The sequence below is a fragment of the Mastomys coucha genome, unplaced genomic scaffold (genome assembly GCF_008632895.1).
Source record: "Mastomys coucha isolate ucsf_1 unplaced genomic scaffold, UCSF_Mcou_1 pScaffold3, whole genome shotgun sequence".
NCBI lineage: Eukaryota > Metazoa > Chordata > Mammalia > Rodentia > Muridae > Mastomys > Mastomys coucha.
The window spans coordinates 14,584,891-14,598,204 of record NW_022196909.1 but is presented as its reverse complement, the minus strand read 5'-3'; positions in this window follow the sequence as shown (position 1 = coordinate 14,598,204).

Here is a 13,314-nt window from a genome sequence, read left to right as displayed (position 1 = left end):
ATTTACTTAAAATATGTTTTTAAATGTTAACAAATTTAGATAAATTGAAATCGTGTAACTTTTCTCATTATAATGCAATAAAATTTTTTAAAAAAATGAGAAAAAGAAAGAAAATCTAGGAAGGAGATCAGGAGTCATAGATTCAAGCTTCACCAACAGAATACAAGAGATAGAAGAGAGAATTTCAGGGGCAGAAAATACCATAGAAAACATTGACACAACAGTCAAACAAAATGCAAAAAGCAAAAAGCAAAAGGCTTCTAACCCAAAACATCCAGGAAATCCAGGACACAATGAGAGAAGACAAAGCAGGTGGGTATTTGCAGACCTTGAAAGGACTCTGGAGGGATGGATGGCTCTGAGATGGCTCGGTGCTTAAGAGCATTGGCTGCTCTTCCAGAGGTCCTGAGTTCAATTCCCAGCAACCACACGGTGGCTCACAACCATCTGTAATGAGATTAAACGTCTTCTTCTTGTGTGTCTGAAGACAGCGAGTGTACTCACATACATGAGGTAAATAAGTAAATAAATAAATAAATAAGGACTCTGGCTTTACTTGAAGGAAGATAAACTACAGGAGTGACAGGCCCTGATATTATCTATTCTTCCAAATGAATCGTACCAAGCCATGCAATTTTTTTTAAATAATAAATCAAAAGCAGGAGATTAGGCCAGGCTTACTGGTACGGACCTGTAATCCCAGCTATTTATGGTACTCGGGCAGGAGGATGGCAAGTTCAAAACTAACCTCAGCAATTTAGCAAAATCTTATGTCAAAATGAAAAATGAAAAAGGGCTGGAGCTGCATCTCAGTAGTTAGGTGCTTGTCTAGCATCTGTGAAGGTATGGGTTCAAGCCCTAGAACAACAGCAACAGAAAAACAAATAAACTAAATCAAAAACAAAGAAGAAAATGGCCCATTATCTAAAACACTAAGTTATTCCCTTAGATATGAAAATGTGTTGAAGTTTTTATAGTACTCAACAAATATTGAATGATTAACCTTAATTTTAACATAATTGAAAATGCTTTGCTTTATACAGACTTAGAATAGTGCTTTCTCATTAACTTTCAGTTATTAAAATGAAAACATTAATGATCTTCCAGTGTATTCAGCCAACTAGAAATCAAGTATCTTAGTAAAATGTGTTGTTAGAGTTGCTTTCCCACACAGAGCAGCAGGTCTCTCGGGGCGACCAGACGTTTTGGGTTAACTGAAGGAAGCGGACCTCTCATGGAGCACCTGTTCGCAGTTTCAGAGGCAGGAGATCAGATCTTGGAAGAGTAAACTTATATAACCAGTGTCAGAGAAGGAGCTGCGCTTCAGAGTAGCTGAGACTAGACGGCCAGAAAATCCAGTTGTCACATGCAGAAGGCATAGTGACTGATACCTGTGACAGGGAGGTTAAAGGTAGCTGAACTGCTCCATGGCTCACCTGATATTTACGCATTTGGACTGTCACCATAATTACCACTGTTATTAAACATTTTTTCCAAATACCTGGTTTCTCCAGAGATATTTTAGCGTGGCTTTGGAAATTATTGCAGTTTCTGTGTCTACACATAGTGGCCCTCAGTCTATACTGCATTGGTCTCCTAAGATCTTTTTGAGAAGATACCAATTGTATTAGATCAGGAGCTTCCACAATTACCTCAATTGCTTTAATTACATCTCTTAAAGACCTTATCTGCACTACAGTCACGTTCTGAGTTACCAAGGAAGAATTCTTTCCAAGGGGGAAAACAAATGAGTCTGTAATTCCTACTTTCAGTAACTAAGAGATCTATCTGGTAAAAGAAGACTCTGGGTTGGGATACTCAGTTTTATTTACATTCAAGCTAGACACAGGAACCAGAACATGTTTTTATTCAGGTAAGAGGTAGATTTGTTGGTTGCAGATTTAGAGATTTTATAAATCATTAAACTGACACCATCAAGGGGAACAATAGAATCTTACTACAGTTTCTTATATAGTCTTAATTTTTGAGTGGCCTTTCAAATCTTCGAGTTATATTCATCTACCAGGCCATGATTAAGAGCCAAGAAAGCTGCCCAACCAAGTGGGTAGGTTTGGATGCCTGGTTAGCACATTGCATGGAAACTGGAGTCCAAATTAGAAAACTATACATCAATTTATAAGTTTGAGGGGATGCAAAAAGGGAGGCTTCCATTTTGGGTGGAGATGGGTGCGGGCCTAGTAGGCCTCACTTCAGATGCATCGGCTACAACAGACCTGGAGTATGAAGTTCACTTGCATTCCTTTAGAGCTAGAGGAGGTAAATCATATAGTAGGAAGACATGCTCCAACACTTCACACACAAACACATACACAATGATGGTGAACCAAAGAGAGTATGAACAAATGCCTCTGGATCTCGATTCTACAAACCTCTTTATGGATACTTGTTCACTTCCTTTTGATCTCCTAGCTGAGGGGAACCAAAAGAGATAAATGTGGAAGATTATAAATTAACCTAATGAAAAACTATAGCAGAAAGAAACTGCCCCCCCAGCAATGCAAAATTACATCGTCAGTTGCTATAACCAATGTCCAAAATGTTACAAGTAATAAAATTTAGTTATTGGTAATACAATAATATCTTATTAAAACAACAAAGAATTAAAGTACTTTTTTCATTTCTAGCCTGTGATGAAATCTCCCCTGAACGCTCGTTATTAGATTCTTTTTTGTGAAGCTTAAACATTTGCTATTGCCATAAAAGCATGCCGTTGACATTTCTGGTTGCTAGGCACATCATATCCTTGGAAGCATATATAATAATAGCATTCTGTTGCCTCAAATGGAAGACTTTTTAATCAGCAGGATTCTGTTTTTGCCTGCTCTACAATATTAGATTTACCATTCAAATTATGCACAAAACCCTAAATCCACTAATGCAGAGAAACATAGGTATTTAAGGACTTATGTCCAAGAAAAATTTCTAATATTCAGTGTCATTAAAGAACAAAATAAATCTAAGCCTTGAGATTACAAAGATTCCCGTTGGTAGCAAAACATTTGACTGTGGTGTGCTCGTCACACCCCAGAATGCCATGAAATCATTAAAAGGAGTAATATAAGTATATTAATTATAAGTAATATAAGTATAGCTGTGTCAGCTTGAATTTCTACCATGTGCCATCAAGAGAGAACAAAATATGGCAAGCTGTATATATTTGCCACAGGCTGGCTGATCTGGGCCTCCCTCAACCCACGGGAGAAACGGGAGTCCTAGTCAGGTCGACAAGGCGTAGGCGAAGAAATGATGGCAGAGACGACACATGAAGTATAGGATCTGAATGTATTTCTTAGAAATGGCATCAGACTTTTACAGTCATTGCAAAAGAGAGATGGTAAATCTGGCAGCTCAATAGTTGAGGTACATCTGAGTCCATCTAAAACACACTGGGTTTAAAGCAGTAGCTATCTCCTCTGAACTGGTGCTGTATCCCCCGGGCCCAGATGTGAATTGCATGAATCTGAGTCCTAGCCCATCTAAGTTCTAGTTCTAGTCCTTCTGCGAGTCCATAGTGCTAGTCCTGTATGCGAGTCCAAGTCCAAGTCCTTCCGCACCAAGTGAAAAGCAGGCTTATGTCGCATACAGCAAGCAGGGCAGATGACAAGAGTCATATAGGCAGGTGACACATCAAGGTCAGTGATCTTACTGACCAAGATCAGGAATCCAGTTGTGAAGCAGGCAGAAGAGCAATGGTGCCCCTCCCTGCTGGGGCTAATTTGGTATTCCTATACTAATTCTATGGTTTTGCTGGAGGCAATGACTAGGGTTCTGACCTAACACTTCTAGCTAATGTCCTTGAGTGGAAGCCCTGCATTACTCTCTAGTATGCAAAACATTTCTAACTATTGTGAACTATCTATTAGCCTAAGGAATGTGCTAGACCTCTGTTGCTAGCTCTTGCGAGGCAGATTCCTTGAGAGAAATTCCAAGTTATGGACAGCTTGGTATTAAACTAGGATATGTTGGTAACATTGTGTTGGCCAGGAAACAATGTCCAATCTTAGCCATTCACAAATCATTTCTTGGGGTACCTTTATACCTAATTATGAGGGCGTGTTGACGATTGGAAAGACTGATCTGGAACACGTCTGAGTTAGGGGATACCAGCAACTGTCTGAGTATCCAGGAGGCACAGAACTCCTTTTGGATCCTTATTGCCTCTTATCCTTAATCAGGATTTTATCCCCGATATTTTGGATGTGACCGGAGTAGACGAGTGTGCCTGGCATATATTCACCAGTGTTCATAGAATGTTATTTACAATAGTCAAAAATGGGGAGTAGCTAATGTCCACCAAAGTGATATTATACTACTTTAAATATGATGGAAATTCTGACCAATGCTACAAGGTAAATGAATCCTAAGAACATTGGGCTAAAGGAAATAAGCAATTTGGAAAAAGAAAAAGAAAGAAAGAAAGAAAGAGAAAGAAGGAAAGAAAGGAAAAAAAGAGAAAGAAAGATGAAAGATAGTAGTGTATGATTAGAGTGGAACTATCTAGTACTGCCAGTGATATAAATAATGACACAAAGGCTTATTAATATTTTAAAGCTCAGGCCTTTTGCTGGGCAGTCTCATGCCTGACTAATCCTGGCACTATGTCCTGCCGTATGGCCAGGTCCAGTTCTCTGCTCAGCTCTAGTCTGTCACCTCCATGTCCACTGACTGACTTCTCACCTCTCTCTCTCTGTCTCTCTCTCTCTGTCTCTCTCTCTCTCTCTCTCTCTCTCTCTCTTTCTCTCTCTCTCCCCTTTCTCTCTCTTCCCTTCTATCCCTCCTTCCTCCCTGTTCTCCCCTCTCCTTCATCCTTCCCCTCTTCCTCCCCCTCCTCTCCTTTCCTCCTCCCCCTTGCCCTCCCCCCTCAGAAGTTCTGCCCTCTACTTCCTGCTCAGTTATTGGCCATCGGATCTTTATTACAACTAATCCGTAGTGAGACAATCTTTGATGCATTCTAGCTGTGTATCACCAGTGTTCATAGCCTGCTATTTACAATAGTTAAAAATGGGGAGTAACTAATGTCCACCAAAGTGATATTATACTGTGATATTGCCTTAGGCAGCTAAAGAAGAATGAATATTTACAAACTAGAACCCCACCAGCATTTAGCTGCCCTCTGCCCAGAGTTGACAACTGAATACACAAAGACACACCTTCACATAATATACCCCAACATATGTTTCTATGTAGAAGAGGTAGTTTAGAATATCCAAATTTATAAAGACAGAAAGTAAAATGCTCTTTGTCAGGAATTGGTAGGAAGAGAAAAGTGGTTGTTTCATGAGTACGGATTTCCACAGCTTTGGGTTTTCAAGATAAAAGGAGCTCTGCAGCTTTGCTGCACAATTTGAATGTACTTAACACTATTAAACCTTGTACTTAAAACAGTTAGTGTAAACTGGATGTGGTAGTACACCAGTGACCTAGAACTTAGAAGCAGAGGCAGGAAATTCAGTAATTCCAGGGCATCTACAACTACTTAGGGAGTTCATCAAGGTCAGCCTGGGGCCTGGAGACCCCGTCTCAAACAAAAACAAAAACACCACCACAGAAGAACACAGAGTATTTCACTATACTAAAATTAAGTTAAAGGTAAACCCTTAAAAAGGTTAGAAAGATATAGTGGTGCATGCTTGTAGGCCCAGTTGCTCTGAGGCAAAAGGCTCAGGAATCAAGACAAGCCTAGAGCCCTAGCCACTCTTTATGTGTATGTATAAATATACATAAACACACACATATGTTTATAAACATACATAACCTATATAACTTACATAAACATATATATGCTCTGATGCAGAAAAGCTGGAAAGTTGACACCAGGTTGTCAAATGAGTTTCCTAGTGTAAATGCTTGATGATGGGTAGTAGCTGTTCTAGTACATCAAGAAAATATGTAATACATAATCTATATGGAAACAATGGAAATTCATCACACAGTAAAGCTGCCTTAAGTGCTGCCTGGTAAGATCTTGGAATATATTTCTAATCATTAAGAGACGCTGCAAAGTCACATGGAATGAACTTCACAAGCCAGCGCTGAAATGCAGCTCCCTCACTGAACTCATAGTTGAAAGACGACGCTATTCTGTTCCACTACTTTAGAAAACTCTTGTCACGTTTCCACTCAGAAGAATGAAACTCAACTAATTTCATTATTAACAATGACTGGATAATTTTTGGTCACTCCCAAAGAATTACTGGTAGGAAAAAGGTCCAGTTGTTCCTCCACAATCTTAGGATAATGTGGAATGTTACCAGGCACATAAATCTCAGATGGAATTCTTCCACACATACAAAGATGAGTCAGCCAGAGGACATAAAAAGTCATTTACCATGTTTATATGAACCTGATGAAGTGTGCTGCCTAGGAGACACCACAGTCACTGTAGGTGTTTTTCCAAGATGAAGGACAGCAGGCGAAACAGCACTACTACCTCCTATGGTGGTATGACCTCCATGGTCTCCAGTATTTGAATACTTAGTTTCCAGCTGGTGGCATTGTTTGGGTAAGTTTAGAGGGTGCTAGAGAAAGCACATCACCAGGGACAAACTTAGAGGTTTCAAAGTGTTGCACTATTCACAGTGTGCTCCCTCCCTATGTAGAGCAAGATGTAACAAGCCCTCAGATTACAACTCTAGCTGCCACTCGCTCTGTCATCATGAAGTCCTATCTTTCTAGAACAGTAAACTCAAGGATACTCTTTATTCTGTGCATATTCTTGGTTCATGGTGTTTTATTAGATCAATAGAAATAGGATGATTATACCTTCATATTCTGGAAAATTGGGTCTCTGCCAGGATTTAGAGAATATCAAAGCCACATATGAACAATTAACAAATCACTTAATAAAACTTTAAAATGTATTAATAAGCAAATGGATGTCTTTTACTACTCAGTATTAAACACCTGAAATACTCCGTACCACTCCAGTAATGGAGGACTCCAGGAAAATTTTTGAGTCTCAAATGCCTTGACTGTAAAAGTTACAGGCTATGCAATCTGCAGGTGTCAGAGTGGTTTCACTATAAGGAAAGAATTCACTTCTTCAAATATTTAATAAAATTTGATTATGTTCTCAAAACATTAAGTTTAAAATATCAATTTTATGTAAATTTTATTTTAAGGTTTGAAGCTATTTATCTTATTTATATTTAGTTTGAAATTTTATAATCTGGATTTTTATTCACATGAACTTTGTAATTTTCAATGTTCAATATTTACTTTTATATTTTAAGATGATGTTTTTACTTTTTTGTGCTTTGAAAATACTGAATTTTTAATAATTTGATCAAGATAGCCAACAAAACACCAGTTCTGTGTTAATTTTAATAAGGAAAAACCAACCAGTGGCTGTACTGAAATAAAGATTTATAACAATTGTAATCCTATGACTGTAGAACAATAATTATATAACTATAGGCTATAGTTATATAACTAAAATTATATAGTTGTAATTACATAGATCACAGACAGGTATGGTGGAGAATGCCCATAATGCCAGCACCTAGGAAGCTCAGGTAAAAAATCACAAGTTCCAGGCCAGCTTGTTCTACGTAATGAGTTCCAGACCAACAAGAGCTACATAGAAAAATCCTGTCTCAAAATAAATAAATAGATAAATAAATAAATAAAACACACACACACATACACACACACACACACACACACACACACACACACACACACAGTCTTTATGTGAGTAGTCACTTTTAAAAACCACCCTAAAACATCAGACAATAATACCTGGGGTTGGAAATCAGGCAGATGTTCTTATCACTGAACCATGTACTCACCTTGTAAACTGATCTTAGAAAACCTCTATGCATCTTTTAATCTGTTTTTATGAATATCCAACAAGGTATTTAATTGAACAATTGGTTAATTTGATTCCTGTACTTTAAGTGCTCTAAGAATGGTGTGTAGCCCTCTATGTTTTCCTTTGGCCTCAGGCCACTCAATTCTCTCAGCAGAACTTAAGAGAGCCCAATGTGGCAGGACTTCCCCTGTCCAATCTGCTTAAATATTAGTGCAGCAGGAGGCCTGTGATTAGACAGGGAAAGGGGAGGCAGAGAGGACAGGAGAGAGAGAGGAGAAGCCAAGATAGAGATGGACAGACAGGAAGAAGATGCTGATCCCGTGTGGTTTTAAATAACCACAGGTAGTTATGAATATTATATAGGGATAGAGTAATTTGGATAACTTGTCTGGTATAGGTGAGCAGCTTGTATCATTATCAATCGGCTCTGAAATTATTAATTTGTGAATTGAGAATTTATCGATATATACATCTGACTTGTTAATTATAAGCTTCTAGAGTTTTGTTTTACTGGATCAGTGGAAGGTGGGACCACGACCACAGGGTGATTATGGCTGAAAAGGTACGGGCAGTATTGTATTGAGACAGCAAACTAAATCACATGGGGGATGTTGCGGTTGGTTGCAGATGGGGCTTGAAGTATTAGAACGGCTGGTCACGTCAGAACATACCACACATTAGGCCCAAACAGTTCCACGTGTTAGAGGTTTAATTGAGAGGGAGAGAGTGGGTAGTGGCGCGGAAAGAGAGGAGGGAGAAGGAGAGCAAGATGGAGAAATGTTCCCCGTGTGTGTGTGGGGGGGGGGGCAGGTAAAGGAGGGAGGTGAGCCCAATGGATTCTGGGAATATGGCGGCTGTTGCTCTGGCAACAGGTCTCTGAGACCCGCCCCACGAGTCGCCACAGGCTTTGGATGCTAACAGGGCTGGTCTAGAGGCAGAGGGCCCAGGACCACGCCTGCTGCAGTGTTGCTCGCAGTAGCGTGTGAAGCCTGCTGGTCTTTTTAATATTTCCTGCAACAACCCAAATGTGTGGCTATCTTCACAAGGTCATAGGTTGTCACTCAAGACGTTAGACTCCCTACTGGGCCAGCAATTCAAAAGAAAACACTGGTTTTAGTTGATATGAATACTTTGAACTTTATTTGGACTAACAAAAAATAAAAGTTCATTTTTCTACATCCATCATCTGAAGTAACAAAACTTCTGATGTTCTTTAAAAAAATAAAAAAGATAAGCGTTCATACGGTAGGTATTTGAGCCATCTTGTTAACGCTAGTTAACTGACAGAAAAGTATGCATTCATCATTACAACATTTCAAGTCTTAACTTACACTAGAGTACAGTTTACAATGAGCTATTACACTCCACAATATTATTATATTTTTAATTTTTTATTTTTTATTAATTTTTTAATTTACATTTCAAGGGATATCCCTTTTCCCGGTTTCCCCTCCGGGGGGTGGGGGGCAAAAAACCCTTTTCCCTCCCCACAATATTATTTAAGTGGCATTTTATAGCAAATTCAAGTAACTGTAACAGCTACCACAGAGGTATAAACCTTAAGATTTCTGCTATCCATCAGTGATTATTTCTCATGTCCTACAAGGTCATGATTAACACAGTATCAAACTCTGATTTGATGGTTGCCATTATGGCTAAACAGCAGAGTGTTAGACAGGTTCTGTTAGCATCAGGACATCCAAAGCCTGTGGCGATACATGGGTGGGTCCACAGACCTGTTGCCAGGGCAACAGCCACCATATTCCCAGAATCCATTGGGCTCACCTCCCACCTTTACCTGTGGCTGCTACATCACAACCCATATGTATATATACACGGGGAACATTTCCTCCCTCTCTCCCTCTCTCTCTCTCTTTCTCTCTCTCTCTCTCTCTCTCTCTCTCTCTCTCTCTCTCTCTCTCTCTCTCTCTCTCTCTCTCTCTCTCCTCTCTTTCCGTGCCACTACCCGCCCCCCCAATTAAACCTCTTACACTTGGAACTGTTTGGGCCTAGTGTGGTATGTTCTGACGCGACCCGCCGCTCCAACACATCAGGTTCCCATCAATGTAACCCTCCAGGAAACACCTCTCAGATCATGACATATCCACAAGAATAATTGTGTCTTCCAAAAGCCAATATTTACATTTTAATCTAGTATTGAAATTAAGAGTAGACTTCAAGCTCAATCCATACATAAATCATTTAATATCTGTAGTGGTTCACATAGCTCTGTTTTCAGAGATATCTGTGACAAGATTATTTGGAATAAAAGATCACTTAAATCCTAATATTTAGGAAGATGAACTACAAATTCCTTTATCTTCACCTGCACCTTCAACTGGAAAGATGAGGAATGGAAATTGTAGTCTTAGTCTGATTCTATTCTGGTGAAAATAACAGAAGGCTTAGATTTCAAGTCATTTACTTACCATCTAACTTCCTTTTCTTGAGGCTAACTACCTTTTCTTGAGGCCTTTCACGTGTCTGGACATGTTCTCTTTCTAATCAGCAAACCTCTATCAGTACTTTAAGTAGGACACAGAGATTTCATCTATGTATCTGCAGCCCACAGAAGTGTCTGTCAACGAGCACCACCCCTCTGTTTCCAAAAAGGCTAAAGCCTGTGTTCTACTTAGGTTTCTGTTCCTGCGATAAACACTATCACCTAAAACTACTCAGGGTTGGAAAGGGTTTATGTGGATTACAGGTTGCAGTTGGTCATTAAAGGAAGTGAAGCAGAGTAGCCACGGAGGAATGCAGCTTATTGCTTTGCTTTGCTTCCTTTAGCCTCCTCAGCTAACTTCCCTATAAAGCCCAGAACTCCCTGCCCAGGGCTGGCCCTGTTCACAGTGGGCTGGTCCATCCTAAACCAAGCAGTAATCAAGAATATGCCTGACAGACATGCCCATGGGCCAATGTGATGGAGGCGTTTCTCAGTTGATGTTCTCTCCTCCCAGGGGACTCTGGCAGCCCGTGTTAAAGTGTTAATATCATCTATCCGTACTAGATGCTTAACTTGCCAAATTTTGCTTTCTGTCCACCATCAATAACTGGAAGAGATCAGAGCCAAAGTGACTAACCATCTTGGTTGGTTTTGGGGACATAGGACTTTCAGTACTTAAGATACGCCCTGCATAAGCCTAGAGTATATCACTGCTCCAACTGGAAAGTCGGCTGGATTCTAGCACACTCAACACAATATGGCACTCTAAACCCATGTCTGCTGCAAGCCACACTAACACACTCCCTACCGCACCTGTGTGTCACAGACACGTTGTGGCCTTTTGTAAAAGGACGTTGTTCAGCTCTGCTACTTAGTTCTTTGGTCACCTTGAATCTGAGAAGAACCTCAGTTAATGCCTGCCTCAGATTGCCTGTAGGGTATTTTACTGATCAATAACCATATTAATTTGATTATGTGGAAGGGTCTAGCTTACTAATCGCAGTGTTACTCCTGGGCTAAGCTATATAAAAAAACTGACTGAGCACGCCAAGGGAGCAAACGAGTAAACAAGACTTCTCCATGGCCCTGGCTTCAGTTCCTGTTTCCAGGTTCTTGCTTTGAAACTCCTGCCCTCGCATCTTTTTTTAGGATGGACTACAACCAGAAGTTGAAGTAAAACCCTTTCCTCCTGAAGTTGTTTTGGGTCATGATGTTTAAACATAGCAGTAGAAAGCAAATGAAGACAAAAATGCCAAGAGCAGGGGATGACTTCACAGATCTGGCTGTGTTATTGAGGGGAGGGTTGTAAAACAATGAGTGCATGAGTGTTTAGGGATTAATGAGCTGTTGTAGACTCTTGGAAGATAACTTTGAGAACAGGGCATTGTCTTGGAGACAATGGAGGCCTGGCTTCGGACACTTCAGAGTGAAATTTGAGAGTCCCTCAAAGTTTTCTATAGGAGCCATTCTTGTGATGTTTTGTATTAAGAATCTGGTGTTGTCATCTGGAGCTAAAGAATCAGCTGGGATTAGGAAAAGACCAATAGCACTGAAGTGAAACTTTCTTGGAACACATGAGTCAGGTTAGCAGGGGTTAAGTCAGCTGTATGATTAAGAAGATACCAGCAGCACTGAAGCTGAGTTTTCGGGAACTATTTTCTCCTGGTCAGCACAGAGAAGCTGTGGTCCAGAGAGGACCAAGGCTGCAGCTCATGCTGTCAGGTGGATTTGGTACTGCGTGAAAGTCTCCCGGGTGACCCTGCTTTTGAAGACATGTAGGAATCCTGGAGAGTAGCTGAGGCTTGGCACTGTGAGAGGCCAGGAGGAGGGCACTGGTGAAGGTGCAGCCTCAGTTGGCGTGGCAACCCCAGGACTTAGTGGGTCAGAGAGTGGAGCTGAGGCTTGGCAGCCTGTGGCAGGTTTAGAGTCCTTGGAGAGGACCCAGGAAAGACTAATTAGTGAAGGTTCAGCTCAGGTGCAGTGGAGACCCAAACATACTGGAGATGGCAGGGCCATGGATAATTGCCAAGAAAAGCAGCAAGTGTCGAATGCGGTTGGCCTACGTTACAAGAGAAGTTGCATGCTCTGTGAATAGCAAGCCCTGAGAGGTGGAGCTGCCAGGCTCTTGCCTAGGTGCAAGACATTGAGCTATAGGATTTGATTTATACCACTGAAACTTGATTTTACTTTAATTTGATTGTAACTGGACTTCGATTTTTTTTCCCCTCTTGAAATAGGATATCTAACTTCTTTTTGATTTTCAGGCCACCCACAATTAATAAACCTCGAATGTTTTAAAGAGATTGAACTTTTAAAATGTTTGAATTTTTTAAACACTATGGGACTTTTAAAAGTTGGGATGTTTATATTATTATATTGATATGGACATGGGATCTTAGGGATAAATAAAAAAAGGAGAGATTACTATCTGACAGAGTGGTGCTGATGTGCCAAATTGACAAGGGGCCAATCACCCTGGTTAGTTTTTGTGACAACTTGACACAAGTTAGAATGAACAGGGAAGAGGAATTATTGGCTGAAAAGAATTCCTCCATCGGACTCACCTGTAGACATGTCTGTAGGGTATTTCCTTGACTAATGATTAATGTGGGAGGCCCCAGCTCACTGGGTAAAGTCTCACCTCTGAACAGGTGGTCCTGGGTTCTCTAAGAAAGCAGGTTGAACAAGCTATGAGGAGCAAGCCAGTTAGCAGCATTCCTCCATGGCTTGTACTTCTGTTCCAGCCTCTGGGTTCCTGCACTGAGCTCCTGCCCTGACTACACTTCATGACGGACTACAGCTGTAAGTTGAAATAAACTATTTTCTCCCATCGTTGCCTTTGGGTTGTGACGTTCTATCACAGCGATAGAAAGCAAAGTGAGGCATCAGCCTTCTTGAAAAATTTTTAGTGAACTTTTCTAGTCTTCTTTTGAGTTCTCCACTTGCAGAAATACCTCCCTAAGGGTGCTTAAGCATTTTGCTATTGGCATTGTTTTGATGTCACAGATGACCTCAAACCTAAGTTTCAATGACGTTC